The sequence below is a fragment of the Callithrix jacchus genome, chromosome 1, assembly GCF_049354715.1.
Source record: "Callithrix jacchus isolate 240 chromosome 1, calJac240_pri, whole genome shotgun sequence".
Taxonomy (NCBI): domain Eukaryota; kingdom Metazoa; phylum Chordata; class Mammalia; order Primates; family Cebidae; genus Callithrix; species Callithrix jacchus.
This window is the reverse complement of record NC_133502.1, coordinates 22,004,171-22,024,395: the sequence shown is the minus strand read 5'-3', so window position 1 is coordinate 22,024,395 and position 20,225 is coordinate 22,004,171. Positions and strand designations below refer to the sequence as shown.

Sequence of the window (20,225 nt, the reverse complement as noted above, 5' to 3'; positions counted from 1 at the left end):
TGAGTCAGGACTTGGCGCGCATCCCTCTGAGTCAGTAATGAGCCGATTCCTCAGGGGTTAGGAACAAGTGGAGGTGGAGTGCTGAATAAGTGGTAAACCCGACCACGAACTCTCACGGCACCTTCTCTAAGGGCAAGGAGGTTAATGCCAGTGTGTTTCCTCAGTCCCAATTTGGATCATTATATTTTTAATTATCTCTTAATTATCCCTATAGATTCAACAGGATACATTATCTTCCATGTCCTACCTTTAACTTGAAAGCACTGATGTGCTGCTCAGGCCTGTGACTAATGAAGAAATCAAGATCTCCAAACCTTGCTGAACCCCTTCTCCACCCTCGCCCGCAATTCCCTCACCTTTTCTCCTGACACCTCTCGCTTGAGTCCTAAATAAAGGCCTTAAAAAAAGGCAAATGTGAGGCTGGGTGCGGTGGCTCATGCCTGTAATCCCAGCACTTTGGGAGGCTGAGGCAGGAGGATCACTAGGTCAGGAGTTCGAGACCAGCCTGACCAATATGGTGAAACCCCATCTCTACTAAAAAATACAAAAGTTAGCTGGTAGCTCACACACCTGTAATCCTAGCTACTCAGGAGGCTGAGGCAGGAGAATCACTCGAATCCAGGAGGAGGAGGTTGCTTTGAGCCAAGATCGTGCCACTGCACTCCAGCCTGGGCGACAGAGACCTCATCTCCAAAACAAAAGAAAGGCAAATGCGGCCAGACATAGGGGCTCAAACCTCAAGTCCTAGCACTTTGGAAGGCTGAGGTGGGTGGATCACTTGAGGCCAGGAGTTCGAGACCAGCCTGGTCAATGTGGTGAAATCCTGTCTCTACAAAAATTAGCCTGACATGGTGGTGGGTGCCTGTGATCCCAGCTACTCAGGAGGTTGAGACAGGAGAATCACTTGAACCTGGGAGGTGGAGGTTGCAGTGAGCCAAGATTGGGCTACTGTACTCCCACCTGGGGGACAGAGTGAGACTCCATCTAAAAAAAAAAAGAAAGAAAGGCAAATGCCAGGTGTTGGTCTCCTTAATGAATTCATTTGCCTTTTGTTGGTTGCTGAGGGAGGGGACAGAGGCAACACGGAGGAAGGGCGAAGACCATGTTCCTTGCTCAACCTCCCTGTGTCTGGAGGGATCGGGGCTGGGAATCCCCTAGTGAAAGGCAGCACCCCCAGGACTGACTCCCAGGGCTGGGGCTGGAGAGGACTCGGTGAATGGCTGTGTTCTGACTCCCCTCCCTGCTGGAATTCAGGCCCTCCTCTCCACGTCTCCCTGGAAAGGGAGAGTGCCTCTGCTATCCCTGCACAGGGACTAACCGAGGGAGATGGAGTCCTGGGAGTGGGAGGCAAGCAGTGGTGTCCGGCCTGCTGGGAAGGAGGAAGAATGGAGAAGGAGGAGAGTCCAGGAGAAGCATCGCCCGCATGGCTCGTTTTGGGAAGGCCAGCACGCTCTGCACACAGGTGCTGCGGATGTGTGCCAGCTGAGGTGTGCTTGGGGAGGCCTCTGGTCACATGAATGAGCCTCTCAGCCGACTCCTCCTTAGCTTTTTTGGTGATCTTGTCCCAGCGTTAACATAGACCAAGGTCTCTCAACCTCAGTGCAATGGACATCTTGTGCCAGGCAATGCTTTGCTGTGGGGGCTGCCCCGGGCATGGTGTGAGGCACAGTGGTACCCTGGCTCTACCTGGGAGATGTCATGAGCACGGCTTCTCCCATGGTGACAACCGGAGGGGTCTCCAGACAGGGCCAAATTGGAAGCACTGATCAAGACCTATTCCCAGGCCAGTCACGGTGGCTCACGCCTGTAATCCCAGCACTTGGGAGGCCGACGTGGGAGAATCACTTGAGCCCATGAGTTCGAGGCCAGCTTGGGCAGCATAGTGAGACTCTGTCTTTACAAATATTTAAAAATTAGCTTGGTTTGGTGACGCATGCCTGTGATCCCAGCTACTTGGTCAGCTGAGGCGCGAGGTTTGCTTGAGCTCGAGAGGTAGATGCTGCAGGAAGCTGTGATCTTACCACTGCACTCCAGCCTGGGTGACACAGTGAGAACCTCTCTCCAAAGAAAAAAACAAAAAACCAGAAACTGAAATCCAGCCAGAAAAGAGAATTATGGCTTCCTTTCTAGACCTATGAATGGACTTTTCTTATTTAAGATGTACCCAAAGCAACTAACTGTTCAAACCACACTTCGCTTACACGAGAAGAGGTTAAGGACTTTCAAAGAGAAGCTGATTAGACCCAGACGGCCCAGGGCTTCCTAAAGCAGCCTCTTGGAGCTGGGCCTGCAGGTGAGTAGACAGAAGGGACCGAGGCCCAGAGAAAACACCAAAAGGGTGACTGACAGCTCTGGTTTGCCTGGGACTTTCCTGTGTTAGTCATGGAAGCCCCTGTCCTGGGAAGCCCCTCTGTCTGGGGCACATGGGAACAGGGCTTAGTCAGCGGGCTCTGTGCTTGGCTGTCATTCAAGGTGGCTTTGGCTGCTTGCTTGTCATTCTGAGTTTGGAGACATAGATGCTACCCTGGTTGCCAGCAGGTGAGAAGGTGGCTCTGATCAGCTTCTCACTGGATTTAGAGAAGGGCAGATGCCTTAGGCTTATACCTGCCATTGCCTCTCTCCTTTGGAAAATGAGAGAGTTGCTAAGAGGTGAGGTCAGGTGAGCAGGGGCCTGTTCTTGATCTCTTGGTGAGACAGTGCCCAGTGTCTGTTCATACTGGAACCCAGGGTGGTTTCCACGGGTACACAGGTCCACATGCAAGAACAGGTGCAGGATGGATGAGGAAGGCCAACTGCGTGCATGTGTGCGCGTGTGTGTGTGATCTACACTAGAAAGCTGCTTTGTCACCTGCCCCAGGTGAGGCTGCAACTCCCTGTTGCCCTGTGTTGCAGAGGTCCTTCGGGGCTGGCCAACTGCTGCAGGCACTTCAAGTCTGGGGACCGTCAGTTTCCTGCCTGCTGTTTATGACCCGGAGCATGGTCTCTAGAACTAGGTTGGACTTCAGCCCTGCTGGGAGCATGCGCGCCACTCATGTCTTCCCTGCGCTATTTGCAGTTTTTTTTGTCTTAAATATAAACTTTTCTTGGTTCTTTAAGTTTGACAGGAAAAAGTGTTCTCTTTCTTGAAGGAGAAACAATTGATTTTTTTCCTCCTTAAATTATGTAGATAGAGATACGTCTGCACTTGGTTAGTCTCCTGTGTACCCAAGATGTCATTACTTATAAGAGAGCCTGGGATTTTCAAGAATAGTAACATGGTAATTTGTCTTTCAAATACTGTTTTACTTATAGCAGCAATAACAGGAAATGTGTACTATTTTTCAGTGTTATAATCTGATTCACCCTTTGATATAAACAGCTTTATCTCATCTCATTGTTTATATCACATTCCTATTCCTCTGGAAAGAACAATATTTTTCTCTCTGGAAAGTAATATATTCTTGTCTAAGGATGGCTTAAATAAGTAACAGATGTCCCTTTTGTGTGAGTGTCCCCTACCCCCACTCATTCTCAGCGTTTGATCAGATAGGAAAATCAGTATTTTCTGAGCATTCCATGTGCCTGAACCTACAGGTTTGTTACCAACTTGCCGTCTTTTATTTATGTGATGGTGTGGTTGCTTGGACAGTTTTAGAATATAGGCAATTGAATAAATTCATTTGTGCTTGTCAAGTGGAATGTGCTTGAGCAAATCTCTTTCCTGGTTCCTAGTTACCCAGGATAGTCATGGAAAAGATGGACTGAAAGGCTCGGTGCGTGCCACACGGTCTTGGCCATAAAACAGAGTTCACTGTACACCAGGCTCTCGCCATGCCACTTATTTATAACATAGTTCTAATGTTAAAATTTGTTCTGGGACCAGGACTAAATCTTTCTTGTCAAAAAAAAAAAAAAAAAAAGCTTAATTCCTTGGCTTGGTTCAGGGGAAGGCTTAGGTTAGAAGCCAGCACGTCTCCTTTGCCGCCTTGCTAACTGGGTGAGTTAAGGCAAGGCCACATGACTACCTAGGGCTGTTTTCCCATCAACAGAATGAGGATGCTTAACCTACCACAAGGACTATTGAAAATGCAACATGGGGTAATAGCTATGAAAGTGCTTTGAAAGTTCAAAAGCACCTAAAATAGCATTTTATAAATATTAAAATCAAGCAATTAACTAAATACGTTGCATTACAATAGACTCTTGTCTATAACATCGTGGTTAATAGGTCGGCCTTGCTGTCAAATGCAATTCTTTGAAAAGATGTCTTTTCTTTGCAAGGGGAGGTTCAAGGAAAGAAACGCAAAATGTCTAAGTGCCCTGCGGCAAACTTGTATCAGTTGCAACTCTGACGGGGGGCCGGGGGGGCGGGGGCGGGGCTTGGGGCTAATTCATTCTTACACTTGAGAATCAGAGCCCTTTGAGGTTAGTAGGCCCTTAAATATATTTTGAACAAAAACACGATTATTTTTATGGATGAGCTATTTGTGCTCTCCATGATCTATCTTTATAATCATTAAAATTATATTTTTTTCCTACTAGATAGAAAGTTGAGAACATGATCCTTTATGTTGAGATCATCTCTATCTGCTTTTTTTTTAATGGTCTGTGAATCCCATTTTCTGCATGCACCATTAGAAAGTCTATATGTGATTATTCTTGGAAATTTGGACCAGGTGCAGTGGCTCATGCCTGTAATCCCAGCACTTTGGGAGGCTAAGGGTGGGTGAATCCCTTGAGCCCAGGAGTTTGAGTCCAGTCTTGACAACATGGTGAAATCTTGCCTCTACCAAAACCACAAAAATTAGCCAGTTTCATAACCTAATCTCAAAGTAAATAAATAAATTAAAATTTAAAGAACAAGAAAAATTGAAAAATTCACGTGTACAGAAAAGAAATAACCACCCATTATCCTCCAGGTGTCATAGGGTCAGACCTCCAACATATATGGTAGTGTAGAAAGAGGCAAGCCACATAACAATATTTATTATGATAACAATTATATAAAGAAAAAAATATGTGTACACATGTATATGGATGTTTAGGAATCTGTGTGTGTGTGTGTGTGTGTGTGTGTGTGTGTGTGTGTGTATGAATGGAAAATAAAAATATAGAAAGGATACATCTGAATGCACAGATTAAATCTAGAGAGAAAGTAGACGACATTCAGAGGAGAGAGGAATTCTTGCAGGCAGGAATATGTGGGAGCTTTATGGAGGAGGCTGCATTTGAGATGAGCCTGGGAGGACAAGTGTGACTTGCTAAGTACAGAGGGATGGGAAGCATCTTCCCACTGGGGTGGTGTATGAAGAAAGTGTGGTGTGAGGCCTCTGTGTGGTGTGTTTGAGGGTGTATGAGTAGTCCTTTCCCTCACTGCACTGTAGAAAGGTGAGAGAGCCTCTTGAAAAGCTGGGTTAGAGAGGCTGGAGGAAATTGAAACAGTGGGAATCAACCTTTGAAAGCTTTGGGTGAGTGAAATGAAAAATTATGATTTTCTGAAGACCAATTAGGTGCTGTTTATGTAGAATGAATTACAGTTCTGGAGATGAGCGGTCGTAAGGAAAATAAGAAAAGGATGGCTAATCTGGGTCTGAAATGACTGATCACTGGAGAAAGATGAAGCTACTGGAAATGGAACAAAAGACATTCCGAAGACATCATCAAACTGGGTGCCAGATAAGAAACAGGTACACAGAAGAAGAAAGAATCTAAGGTGTTAGCTACAGCATGTTAAGTCTAAAGGACCGTTTGAGGTGACATTGCTATTGCCAGAAGTAGGGAGGACAGAAACTGTATTCTATATTAAAACAAAAGCATTATACTTTTTACTGGAAAAGATCTAAATGTCAGGAGTTGGTATGTGGTTTAAATTGTCAAGATTTTAGACTGCTGCTTCTTGGAAGTGTGATATAAAACGCTGTGCTGTGGTATGTTGCTGCAAATGAGGGTTATTGATTTGGCATTGTCGAGAAATAGAACACCTCAAAAATAGGCACACGAGGGAAACGGATACCCCACTGGCAGGTGTGGGTGCCACTGTATGATTTTCTACCACCAAAACGCATGACGCGCTGGCCGTGTTGATGCTGGTGCAGATGATACTGGAAGCAACCTGTTCTTTTTTCCAAGCCCATTGGAGGGAAAATCTGTCCACTTGCTGTCTCCACCCTGACCCTGGACATTTACAATGCATATGGCGATTCTTCAAGGCATGTGGGAGAAGTGATGACCCTTTCCATTTTTTTTTTTTTTGTCAAAGGGGTTTTACACATGTGTAATAAGATCTTGATTTACTCTTTTAAGGAAAAAAGAAGACAATAACAAGAGGCTGTGATTTGAGGGTGAGAAACAAAAGGGCAGCTCCAGGGAGAAGAGAGATCTGGAAATCTACGGGCTTCCTGCAGTGCTTGTGACTTACTGCTCCTGGCCTCATAGAGTCTTCAGACTAACACAGCTGTCTTTTCATGGCAGGACGTATTTGAGAATCTGGTGAGAATTTTTTTTAGTACATTTATGTTGCTTGTGGTAGCTTGCTTCCATTTTTCCATCATTTATGTAGCTGAGTTAATGTGAAATATTTTTCATCAATTAAATTAATATATACTATGAAACAGATACAAATTTGACATATTTAACAATGCAGTATAGCTTTAAAATATCTTTCAAAAATCACAAATGAGAACAGGTATGATCACAATCAGAACTAATATTTTTTTTACAGTAAGAAGAACTAATATATTTATTGCTATTATCATTTTTTCCTGAACATCTGTTTCCCCGTTAAGAATTATACTTTAAAATCATTCATCATACTTAAAGTCATTAACGCGCAAGTGGATTTCTTATCTTTTGGTATTAATAAAGACAGTGTTTCTGGAATTGTAAGTAGAAATAGGCAAGGAATATGTTTCAATCTTTAAAGTATTTTGTATGATTTTATCAGTTCCCAAAAAGCATGTGGTTTTGTTATTAACCGGTTCTGTTATTTCATTTATACACGACAGTAACATGCTGAAATTGTACCTGCAGCAAGCCGTAAATGACAACCTTGAGACCACATTATGGGCATCACTGGCTAAGAAACAAAAGTTGCTTTGAGTCCTCAGCTCTCAGCGGTGCCGGGTTTCCTTTCCTTCAAGCTTGAGGATTGGCAAATCTTCAGCCTGACTCAGAGAGATACTCTTCCCACAGCTATTTCCCTTCAAAGCCCATTCTTAGCAGAGCTTCTGTCATCCGGAATTACTCCTCTAAGAGCCAACATGCTCTCTTTTCAGGTTTTCTTTTGCTTTTTCTCTACATTGAGTTGACTCTGAATCGGTGGCTTGAGAAAAATACCAAAGTTCTTTTTTTGCTTTTGCTGCAACTGGATTACGAACACTGACTTTCCACATGAAAAGTGGCGGAGTGTGCATGAGTCTGTGGGGAGGCTGTGCAGGGCGAGTCGCTGCTGGAGGTAGCAGAAATGTGTACGTGAAGAGCATCTGAGGAAGCGGTCTCCCCTTTTTCAGAAAGGGTTCTTTTTGTTGCCCTTCACCTGTCTGGAGGAGCCTGAAGAACCTAGGTCTCCTGGTGACCCCTAGGGAGATGGGTGGGAGGCGACAGGCCACATGGTTTGGCACAGAGTAGAAAAGAGGTCTCTGATCCGTGACTGTCATACACACCCACCTTTGAGCTTCAGAGTCCTGTGCCTTCGAAGGAAAACAACTTCGGATTTGGATGTCAACCGGAAGAGACAGCCAGGGACCCTTACTGTATCTGCATTATTTTCTACTGACCAGTCCGTTTGCTGCTCTGGCCAAAGACAGTTGCAGCATTTAGTGAGATGGATGCCTTAGAATTTAGACAATCCTGGTAACGTGAAAGAAAGCTTCTTAAAGTAATCTGATGAGACACACACCAATACTCACAGAAAGTAGAAAGAACTTTTCCCCACCATGTTTCAAGGTTGTCATCTGCCATTTGCTTAACTCTTAGAAAGATACTCAGATCTGGCTTGTGTACACATCAATCTGCTATCATTGCCTATTTATGGAAAAACATTTAGTACAAGAGGATTAATAAGTGCTTGTTTTAATTACAAGTTAAACCATGCGAATGTACACAGGATTAATATCCAGATTCTGAATAGAAAGAGGATAAACTAAAATTATTCACGTTAATCCAAGGTTCTAACCCAGAGTTACCACAGCTAACGGAATGTGTATGGTATTCCCGTATTCCCAGTAATTCATCAGTGGGTAGAACCACCATTAAATTCACTGATAGCTTTAGTTTTAAGCTACAAATTAAATTAAGTTCAAACTAATTAGGCATAGAGCCTTTTTAAAAAATTCATATATCTTTATTGCTGATAACTAATTTTCTTTCTAAGGCTCGAAATGATAATATCATTCATTTACAATGATTTCCCTCCTTTAAATAAATGATTTTCTAATATTACCTCAAACAACTTTAATTTCTTAGCTTTTACACTCTTTTCCAAATAAATGCCCGGAAGTCCCCTGCTTCCCTAAACGTTGAGAAACAGCAATGGAACCCCAGAAAACATTCTCTTCGGCCATCACAGGCCTAGCATCTTACTGCTAATCTTTCCTAAGAAAAATAAGCCTTTCCTCTTGAAAGCCTGGGACTTTAAAAATAACAACTACAAAGTGTTTTCATGTGGTAAATGCTCATCACAAATTATTATTTTTTCCCCGAATCCTACCGCGTCTCTTCTTGAAGAACGAGATAAGGGGAGAAGTTTGTACTGTGGTCCACCCATGTAGGACACAATCATTTGCACTAAATTAACACTTCCTGGGGAGATTTTACTAATTTTCTATTAGATGACTCAGTTACAATGACCTTCACTGACAAAACAAACCTCTCATGGGAAATACATCCCTGCTAGGCTGAAGCAGAAAGAAAACCTTAATTCTGTTTAGAATCTGGACCCTTTGACCTGTAAACTTTTAAGTTCCTTTCCTGGAGGGTTCTTTAAAGCTGTGGTGGCTGAGATAGACTCCCAGTGCTATGCGTGAGCACAAGCAGCTGCAGGTTGACTTTGAGAAGCTGGACTATGATTATGCTACTACGAAGAAACCAAAACCAAAATTTCCCTATGGTACATAAAGGAAGTTTTGTTTGATAGAGCTCAATGATTCAATCACTCCTGTCCGAATTATTCTGTTCTCTGATGAACGAAGACCTTATCAAGGATCTCTTCACAATTAAAAGCTCACTGAAAATAAGAGAAGGGCTTATAATATATAAACACACACATATATAGACTATACATACATAGACACACACACACAAGACACTTATACAACCTATAGCCATTTGTAAACAAAGTTGTGTTTTTGCACTTGTTATCAGAGGCTGTGGAATTCTATACCAAGAGATGAAATGGTCTCCAACTGGTAAAAAGTCTATTTAATGGGCTTTGTGGAGCAGAGACAAAGATCATATGTGAGATAGTGTACGAGTATAATAAGAATGCCTTCTGCTTACTTGGTCTGTTGATATTATGGTCTAATAGTTATGTCAGCTTAAATTGTGGAAATATCCACTTTCTCCTCTACTCCAGGGGCCTTAAACTGAGCCAGGGTCAAGTCGAGACTCCCTGGGAGGAGCTGTAAGCCCTTGTAGTAAAAATAACATGCAAGCCAGTACTCTAAACTAAAAACAAAAAATATATATATTAAGCTAACCAACTCAATTTGCTGATTTTGTGCTCCAGGTTGCAGAGATAATTGTCCCAATATCAGGGAAACTAAGGGTTTTCTAGGTATACTCATGCAAAGATGGTGCAGATCCTTAACATGGGCTCTCATAGCTGCTTTTGGAACACCTAACTGAATAAGGAAAAGACAATTTAAACAAGACATCAAAATTTGAAGTCACAAAAGAAGCAATCGATTAGACGCAACCAAAAATTTAAATTCCATTACAAAACCACCACAATGTCAAATACAAAAGGCAAACTGGAAACAGACATTGAAACACGATAGGGAACAATTACTATTTATGATATGCAAAGAGGTATTAAAACTCTGTGATAAAACCTCCAATGGAAGACGGGGCAAGTGATTTGAGCAGGCAGAGAAAACAAGAAATAAAAATACACAACATAAATATGCCAAACTTCACAAAATTCAAGTCAATACAAATGACATATTTTTAGTTGAAAAGATAAATATTAATATGTAAGTTTGATCATTCTTTACTGTGGGTTTGGGGAAACAGACCCTCTCATATACTCTTGACAGGTATGTAAATTAGTACAAGAGGTTAAAATAGTAATTTGAGGAATAATCTAATATAATTTAAAATTTTCATAACTGAGCTGTTTTGGCTATTCCAATTCTAGGAATGATTCTATAGAAACTCTTTGCACAACTGCATAAAAGAGAATATATAACTTGCAACAGTTGTTTCTAGTGGTACAAAAATTAGAATCAATCCAAATATCCATTATTGTGCAATATAAAAAATGTATATTGGGATACCATACTGTCATTTACATAAGATACAGACCTTCATATAATAACATGAGAAGGACCAAAAATAAATTCTAAAAGACTACTTTCAGAGGAGTAAAGATTCCATTTTTCCTTAAGAATATATTTTTATACATTGTACCTGTTCATTTTGGAGAAAATATCCCCAGCTTCAAATCATGTCATCTGCAGATAGGTATAATATTATTTCCTCCTTTTCACTCTTCTGCCTTGTATTTCTTTTCCTTACCTCATTGAGCTGTGTAAGACTTTCAGTATGATGTTGAAGAGCATGGTGAGAGAATATCCTTGCCCTGTTTCTGCTCTTTAGGGGAAAATATTTAGTCTTTTCTCATGAAGTACAATATTAGCTAAAGTTTCATGCTTTCTGATATTTTTGGTGGGTTTTATTTTCTCTTGTTTTGGGTAGGTGTCCTTTAACAGACATTCATTTCTATTTCCTGTCTGCTACCAGCTTTTTTTTCCTTTTTAAGTTGTAAATAAATGTGGAGTTTAATCAAGGACTGTACTCTGTCAGTATTTTCATGTATTCTTCCAGGGACCCCTGGGGTATCAAAATCTGACAATGCTCAAATCTCACAGTCAGCCCTGCAGAATCTCAAACACAAAAAGTCGGAAAGTTGGCCCTCCGGGTCCTGGGTTCTGCATCCCACAAATCGTGTATTTTCCATGGAGAGCTCTGTATTTTCCTCTATCAATTGATATGATCATATGGTTGTCTTCTTTAGATGGTTAATACAGTAAATTACATTGATTGAATTTCTTTCTTTTTCTTTTTTGGTTCCTTTCAGTTTGATTAATTTTTTAAATATTAAACCAACTTTGCATTCCTATGATAAACTCACTTGTTTGTGGTAATATTCTTTTTATATATTATTGTATTTGATGGGATATTTTGCATCTTCTTTTCGTGAGGTATACTGCAGTTTTATTCTTGTAAAAAAAATTGTCAGGGTAATTCTGGCCCGTTAAATTGTTTCCGGATTTTCTTCTTACTGGTAGTCCATCTATAAATTGTTTTTGTATGGATCCTTGGGGCACACAGGTGTAGACTCTCAAAGTAAATTTGAAAAATTATTCACTAAAGGAACTCTATCACTCTACTGTTTGTGGTAAACTGTTGGCTGCCCAGCCGACATCTATTCTACCTTTTCTCCTTTGGTAGGAAACCACACTTCTGTTCAAGAGGCACTATGCCCACTAAGACACACTTACAAATCCATACTCCTTTTGGCCAGAGGTAACCATACAACCAGTTTTGACCAATGAGATTCAAGCAGAAGTTTTTGGAGTACGATTTTCAGAAAGCTTTTGAAATATTGACTGAAGTGGAAAACTGAACTAGGAAGAGCCTTTTTTTCTTTTTAAGAGATAGAGAAAGAAAGAAAGAAAAAAAGGAATAAAGGAGAGGAAGAAAGGAAAAGAAAGGGAGACAGAACGGGAGTGTTGCTTTATTCTAAAAATGGGTATTGAAAACCTCTTTTATGCCAATAATTGTGCTTAATAATGGCCAACCAATATTTCATTTAAACCTGTGAGTAGGTGTGATGTGGTACTGATAAGAGTGTATATTCTGTGTATTTAAAGTGGAGAGTTCTATAAATGTTTATTAACTTTACTTGTTCCAGATCTGAGTTCAAGTCCTGGATATCCTTATTAGTTTTCTGTCTTGTTGATCTATCTAATATTGATGTTGAAGTCTCCCACTGTTATTGTGTGGGAGTCTAAGTCTCTTTATAGGTCTTGTGTATCTGGGTGTTTCTGTATTGGGCGCGTATATATTTAGAATCGTTAGCTCTTCTTGTTGCATTGATCCTTTTACCATTATATCTTTGTTGCTTTAAAATCTATTTTATCAGAGGCAGGAATTGCAACTCCTGCTTGTTATTGATTTATTTATTTTTGCTCTCCATTTGGTTGGTAAATCTTTCTCCATCCCTTTGTTTTGAGTCTTTGTGTATCCTTGCATGTGAGATGGGTCTGGATGCAGCATACCGATGGGTTTTGGCTGTATCTTTTGATTGGGGAGTTTAATCGATTTAGGTTTAGGATTACTGCCATTTGATGTTAGCTGGCTGTTTTGCCCATTAATTGATATAAATTCTTTATTATGTTGATGCTCTTTACTTTTTGGTATATTTTTAGAAAGGCTAATACTGGTTGTTCCTTTCTATGTGTAATGCTTCTTTCAGAAGCTCTTGTAAAGCAGGCCTGGTGGTAATGAAATCTCTGAGTACTTGCTCATTCATAAAAGATTTTATTTTTCCTTCACTTGTGAAGCTTAGTTTGGCTGGATATAAAATTCTGGGTTGAAAGTTCTTTTCTTTAAGGATGCTGAATATTGGCCCCCACTCTCTTCTGGCTTATAGGGTTTCTGCTGAGAGATCTGCTGTAAGTCTGATAGGCTTCCCTTTATGGGTAACCCAACCTTTCTGTCTGGCTGCCCTTAGTATTTTCTCCTTCATTTCAACTAGGAAGAGCCTTTTGTGGTTTCCCTTTCTACTCATAACTTATTCCTGAAGCTGGGAAGTGGAATGGCCACTTTTAACCAGAAGAATAAAGGTCTCTCTCTAAGGACAAGGCAGGAAATGCCTGGCTCATGGGTGAGCAGTTGGGCCAGCTGGGTTTGTGTCCCAGAACTCAGGTTATGTGAGAAAATAACTCTCCATGTGCTTATGTTCCTGCACTCAGATTCTACTCCATGAGGCCAAATGCAATGTCCTGCAGACACCAGGCACGCTATGACTTTTTTCTTTCTCTGAATATCTCTTAGGACAGTGCTCTATGGCTGAGGCTGAGGGTAGTGTAATTAGAAAGGAACTTGGAAGTCATCTTGTTCTTGATAATATCTCTAGCAAAGACACCAACATTAAGTGACTTGCTCAAAGTAAATGCTGAAAGTTGGAAAGAGAATCCACACGTGGTGATACTTAGTTACTTTTCCACCCTGCTATGTAGCTGTTTATATTCATTTCCTAGCATCTCAGTGCCTTATTTATAGCACATAGAAAATAAAATCTATCCTAATTCCTCATAGGGTTGACGTGAGTATATATAAGAGATTATTTTCCTCATTTTTAAAAGCCTTTATTTTTAGTAGAAAAATCAATAGACACATTGTGACTTGAATTAATGTTAATTATCCTCATTGGACAACTGTAAAGTTAGTAAAATATGTTGGCTTTCAGTGTAAAAATATTGACTGGAACAGCATCTTGTAGCTCAGGGGATGTAGAGGTCAGCCAGAAAGATGAAGCCTGCCTGCCCTCATGGGCATGAGAGGTCAGTCAGAAAGACGAAGCCTGCCTGCCCTCATGGGTACGAGAGGTCAGCCAGAAAGACGAAGCCTGCCTGCCCTCATGGGTACGAGAGGTCAGCCAGAAAGACGAAGCCTGCCTGCCCTCATGGGTACGAGAGTCCAGAGGCAGGCACAGATGTGAGTCAGTACATGGAGCAAACAACTTCTCCATCACGATGATGAGAAATAGTAAATGAAGTTTTATAGTATCATTTCCCTGAAGATCTTGAGCAAAGTTTCTGGCATACACAGACCCACGATCTGCTGTGGGCCCTGAGGGCTGAAGCTACTTCTGGATAGCATTTTAAAGACACTGAAAACTTCATGGAGAAGTCATTCTAGGAAAACCCGGAATGCACTAGGAAAATTAGAAATCACTCTTCCAAACTCAGAAAGGATAAATTAATAAAAAATAAACATTTTCTTGGTGTAGGTTTACCCTTAAATAGTCACAAATACATTTGAAAAGCAGGAGTATCTGGGTTGACTTAGTTTTACCCTTGTTTTCTCCATAGTCTGTAAATTTCTTCATGGGTTTTTGAGACGTAGGTCCTGACTGCTGACACCAACGTTTCTTCTCCTAACAGTTAGTCTATTTTTCCTTCTGAAGGGCTAAAATTGAAATGTACGTGATCAGGGTGACAGGATTAAATAATTTAATAAACTACAGAAGTATTCTATTAAAGAAAAGAGATCATTCTTATAAACCATGAATTAATTTTTATGAATTAGGTCCAAAGAGCTTAAGTAAAACAGCTAATATTTCATAAGTAATTCCAGCCCTCTTTAATAGTACAAGTCTCTGGTGTGTAATATTTAGGTAATGATTATCATAAAATAGACATCTTTTGAGGGCAATTATGTGTTCTCAATACTTCTTTATGAGAGAGCTGGGAGGAGGATGTCATTACATTTGACAGTATATTTATCTCACCTAATAGTCATGATACTCTGATATAAATGCAGTTATCTTACTCTATGCGAGTGAATTTTTGAAAGCACCAAATACAGATTGTGTCACTAAACCTGTTCAGACATGAAAGATGGCATAACTCAGTGCCCAAAGTATAGGCTGTTTCTAGCCAGGTGGAGTGGGTGGTTTTGTTTATGAAAACAAAGCTTTACATCTGCAGGGTAAATTTTCCTGGGGGCAGACCCAGTCAGAGGAGGAGAGGTAACTCAGAGGGATGAGCAGAAGCAGGTATATCCAGGAAGTGACAAACACACTTGAAGAGAAAGGGGAGGAGCAGTCCTTTGTGCACTGGTTTTGTTGTTGTTGTTGGTGGTGGTGTTTTTAAGGAAATTGGGATTGACTGAGACAGCTCCCCCTTCTCCCCGCCGCCCCAGGAGCAGCAGTGAGCCAGCTACATACTCCTACCTGCATCTATATTTTTTATACTTGCTTCGGGACTAATTTAGCATGGTGGATATAATAGTGACTTACATCACTATAATGTTTTTAGGTTTTCACAACCATTTTGAAATATTTTATTCAAACCTCCCTATATTGCAGTAGGATATGACAGACTTGTTTCTCAGTTATGCAGTGCAAACACAGGCCTAGAGTATAATCCAGTGAGTGCAAAGTGAAACCAGAACCCCAAACTAGACTTCCAAAATCTAGGCTCTGCCATCGGATAACAGGACCATGTCTGAAACTTCCATGGACTTGAGGGATTGACCCCCATCCAGAGTCCTGGGCTACTCATGTCTCAAAGCCTAAGAGGTTCACATGTAAAAGTTACTGGGCCAGCTCACGGTTCCAAATTATCCTTGTTTCTGCTAGTGAACCTATGAAATCAATCATCCAGGTGTGACAAAGTTGGAGTGGAAGAAGAAAAACGTGAATTGGTTTTTTTGTTGCTGCTGTTTATTTTGTTTGGTTTTTGTTTTTCGCAATTCAGGAAATAAGGCCTGTAGAATCTGGAAAGCTAGATATTTGCAATTCTAGTCTCCCTCAGTGAAGCAAAGTTTTGAGATACAGTTCTGGTCCAATGCAATGCAGGAGTAATTCTCCTGGGAGAACATTTTTTTTCCCCCCCCAAGAAAAGAAAGCCCTTCATCCTTCACCTTCCTTCTTAGTTAGTATTTGGACTTGATGGCTGGAGGTGGAGCAACTGTCTTGTGATTCTGGTGCAACAGTCATTAGGAAAAGTTCTAGAGAGTTAGGGAGATACTAGCCCAGCTGCTGAACCAAGGCCGGTGGTCAATCACCTCTGTATATTGGAACCTGATTATGGAGGTTCTCATTAGTCATGTAATTTGTTCCTAACTTATACATGTGTCCAAAGTTATTCCTAAGCATCTATCTTTTTGATGATAAATAGATACACTAGATAAGGTGGAGTAAATTGCATTAAATTGTGTACTTTTCAAAAAGTCACATAGTTCAAGTACTTTTTTAACTCTAAAACTGTTCAAAATTCAGTTACATTTTCCTTCTATTTTAAATTAAAAAAGATGTGCTTATTTCCTTAGCTGTAGTTACCCTGTAATTGCACTACTGTCAATCGGTAGTGATGTGCCTCATTCAGTAGTTGAATCAAAAGGCACATCTGGCCAGGCACTATGGCTCATGCCTGTAATCCCAGCAATTTGGGAGGCCAAGGTGGGTGGATTATTTGAGGTCAGGAGTTTGAGACCAGCCTGGCCAACATGGTGAAATCCTGTCTCTACTAAAAATACAAAAATTAGCTGAGCAGTAGTGACAGGTGCCTGTAATTTCAGCTACTTGGGAAGCTGAGGCAGGAGAATCTCTTGAGCCTGGGAGGCAGAGGTTGCAGTGATCCAAGATTGTGCCCATGCACTCCAGACTGGGCAACAGAGTGATACCCTGTCTCAAAAGAAAAAAAAAGGCCATTGATATGGTTTGGCTGTGTCCCCACCCAAATCTCATCTTTAATTGTACTCCCATAAGTCCTACATGTTGTGGGAGGGACCTCGTGGGGGATAATTTAAATCATGGGGGGCAGTTGCCCCTATAGTGTTCTTGTGGTGGTGAATAAGGCTCACGAGATCTGATGCTTTTATTAGGGGTTTCCACTTTTGTATATTCCCTATTTTCTCTTGCTGCCACCATATAAGAAGTGCTTTTTGCCTCCCGCCATGATTCTGAGGCCTCCCCAGCCATGTGGAACTATAAGTTCAATTAAACCTCTTTTTCTTCCCAGTCTCAGGTATGTCATTATCAGCAGTGTGAGAGCAGGCTAATACAGTCCCTCAGATTAATCATCCCACCTGGCGACAATCAGGTGGGCCACTCACCTTACTTTTGATGGAGGATTTTCCATTCTTGACGAATGTGAAAAATATGATGTAATTTTATTCTGTACCCTGAACTCCCCTCATGAGCCTGGGGATATGAAGGAGGTCTCATGAATAGTAAAGATTTGACTTGGCAAAGTTGTGTACCCACAGCAGGGGCACTGGTACCTCACAGCCCTCCCTTCCCAAATCCCAAGGTCTTGTTTCTAGGAGTTACTTGGGGTGTTTTGCAGGGGACCTGGAGCAGTCCTTTTGCCCTCTTAAGTTTCATCTTCCCTTACCTGTAATAAAGCAAATGCCTGTGAATGAATAGAGCTGTGTCCCCCACACCAAAGGGCAGAAGGTGGCAAGCAGGGGCGGCTGCCTCCCGTACACCACCAGCATGTGCTCCTGGGCCCAGCAGCTTCAGAGCCAGGCTGAATTCTGGACACCCATGGATGGATCCTTTGTCACTTACACTCCCACTCTGAGTCTAGATCCAGGTTGGGACCAAAGTGCCACTTAATATAATATATGCAAGTAATAAACAGCAAATCAGATAACATTTAGAATATGTGTTTAAATAATGATATAAGATGACTGCGGCAAACAACCTTGCACCCCAGTAGCTCCTCGCCAGCAACAGCACTGTGCTCTGTGGGGGTGGGGGTGGGAGGTGGGGCTTGTCCCCACCTGGGGGTAATCAGGTGGGCTGCTCACCTTACCTCTGAGGCCAAACTTCAGCGAGGAGACCCGAGGGAGGTTGGTCAGGAGTTCTGAGGGACTTTGCTGATGAGAAGGACCTTGGAAGAGATGTGGCCTGCCCTACAGAATCTTGTGGGGCCTGGAGGGTCCACCCTGACTTGCTGAGCTGCACAGCAGTGCATTTGACATGAGGGACAAAGCCATCTTAATGTCCCCTCTCTGCCCCCCACGTACATACATTGGACACATATTTTTCTGCCATAATATCATAATCACTTACAATCATATTTTCTTGATTTGTTCTTTAGTTTTGAAGCAACTAACAATTTAAAAAAAGAAGTTTCCATTTTAAAGAACGTATTCAGGATCAGTAACATAGTTTGTGTATGAACAAAAGTTTGCACTTACCGAAGAAAAATATTACACTTTGAGTTTGTGCTATTCCACTGTCAAAGATTTTAAACTTTCTCTAAATCTTCTTATAGACTGACAGAATTGAAGCATCTCTAACTGTGTCATCTACAGTTGCTACGCTTTTACTGTTTATTTCAAAGCCACTGTTTAAATACTGGAATAGTTCCTCTCTCAGGAGCTGGGGACATGAGCTGTGGCTGAAGTGAACTCAAACAATTCCAAATTTTTAGGAAGTTACTGTTGAAACTGCCATGTGGTACTGATTCCAGGTGTACCAGGGGCCAAGCATAACCAGGATTTCTCTGATACTTTGTTTATTAAAGGATAAGTAATAAAATGTGTTAATTTAAAGCTTATGTATATTACAAAAAGTTGACACTACCAAGTCATTGCTTAGAACTTGTAGAACGGAAGTTTCTGTCCCGGAGGAGTATTATTATCACTGATATTGTTCAGCTCTGCAGACACATGGGAATAACCAAAAGCAGAGTTTCAGCTGGTTCTATTATTGTTCCCACATTCACTACAGACAGTACACCCTGTGTTTATTCCCTGCACTGGGTGTGGATCCCCCACCTGCAGGGCCTCCTCAAGGTCCTGGGGAGCACAGCTGGCCTGAGGAAAGACCACTGGGTGCAGGGAGAGAGAGAAGGAACCTGATTTCCTGTGGATTTTGCTGAGATCCTGGAAAAATCAGTCCTATTTTGGGACCTTAACCATGAGATAACGTGTTTTCCTTCTTGGTTAAGTCAGCATATGTGGGTCCGTTTAGTCCAAGCCATTTGAAGTTTTAAGATGAGATGTGCTTGCTCTTCTTTGGGTTTCCTGTCCTGCCCTGTGCTCTGTGAGGCTGAAACTCTGTGGACTGAAGCACCAGGCTCTCTCGCCCACTGGCTTCCAGTGGTTTTGACCAATGAGGAACACTGGGTGCTTTTGGAGGATAGGAGGGGCAGGGAGGTGGGGGTCTCACTCCCTTTGCTTCCTCACTGCCTCCAGTATTCTGGAGGATGTTTCCTTTTGCCCTGATCCAGCTCCAACCCTAGCCATCTTCCTGGTCCAGGTCTTGCAAAACTCTGCTAAGACCACACTCTCCCCTTGTGTTAGTCCGTTTTCATGCTGCTAATAAAGACATACTCAAGACTGGGCCATCTACAAAAGAAGAGGCTTATTGGACTTACAGTTTTGCGTGGCTGGGGAGGCCTCACAATCATGGCAGAAAGTGAAAGGCAAGGAGGAGCAAGTCACGTCTTACATGAATGGCTGCAGGCAAAGAGAGAGCGTTTGTGCAGGGAGACTCCCATTTTTAAACCCATCAGCTCTTGTGAGACTTATTTACTATCATGAGAACAGAATGGGAGAGACTCACACACATGATTTAGTTATCTCCCACTGAGTCCCTCTTGTAACACATGGGAATTATGGGAGCTACGAGATGAAATTTGGGTGGGGAAACAGAGCCCAACCATACCACTCTTCGTCCCTTCAGGGATGGGGTAGTTACCTCCTCCCCTGACTTTGCTAACCCCTGGGTGTTTGAGCATCCCTACGTGTTGCCCCAAACCCTGCCTATACCTTCCCATGACCTCTCCATTGCACGTGCTACAGATGGAGCTTGTGTCATTGAGTCTGTCGTTGTTGCAAGCCTGCCTGATAGGATAGATAAATTACTTTTCAGTGGATTCGGATATCTCCTTTTCAACAAATCCTATCATATTCGAAGATCCTAATCAGAAAAATCAGTATTTTTCCAGGTCTTTGGAAATTTTAACTTGATGTCCACTTCCTTGAGAATTTTAGCTTTTCTCTGACTTCATACTAAATTCCCTCTGACAGTTTATTATCAAGATCTGCTAGAGGTCTAATACTTAGATAATCACTTCTGAAATTGTCCTCTTTTGTTCTCTGCTTCTGAGGTAATTTCCCGTCAGACTTCAGGCCTATAACCCAACGCAGGCTGGCTGTCCTCATTCCTAAAACTCCGAGGCCAATTTTGTTCATCTGTTTCTCCAGAGACCTCAGAGATGTGATGATCCTTTTCTCCTTAACTGCCTTCTCTGCATTCCTCTCTCTCCAAGTCTGCA

The 20,225-nt window shown here is 41.8% G+C and overlaps 1 long non-coding RNA gene across 2 annotated transcripts; it reads left to right on the top strand.

The window, feature by feature from the left end:
- Positions 1–5,338: 5,338 nt before the first annotated feature.
- Positions 5,339–10,987, top strand: LOC103794074 (uncharacterized). Of its 2 annotated transcripts, none has more exons than XR_004740959.3 (3): positions 5,339–5,447; positions 6,283–6,468; positions 6,984–10,987. It is a non-coding gene; the product is annotated as an uncharacterized LOC103794074 (long non-coding RNA). The 2 variants fall into 2 exon arrangements; XR_004740968.3 differs by having other exon boundaries at positions 5,339–5,666.
- Positions 10,988–20,225: the final 9,238 nt, after the last annotated feature.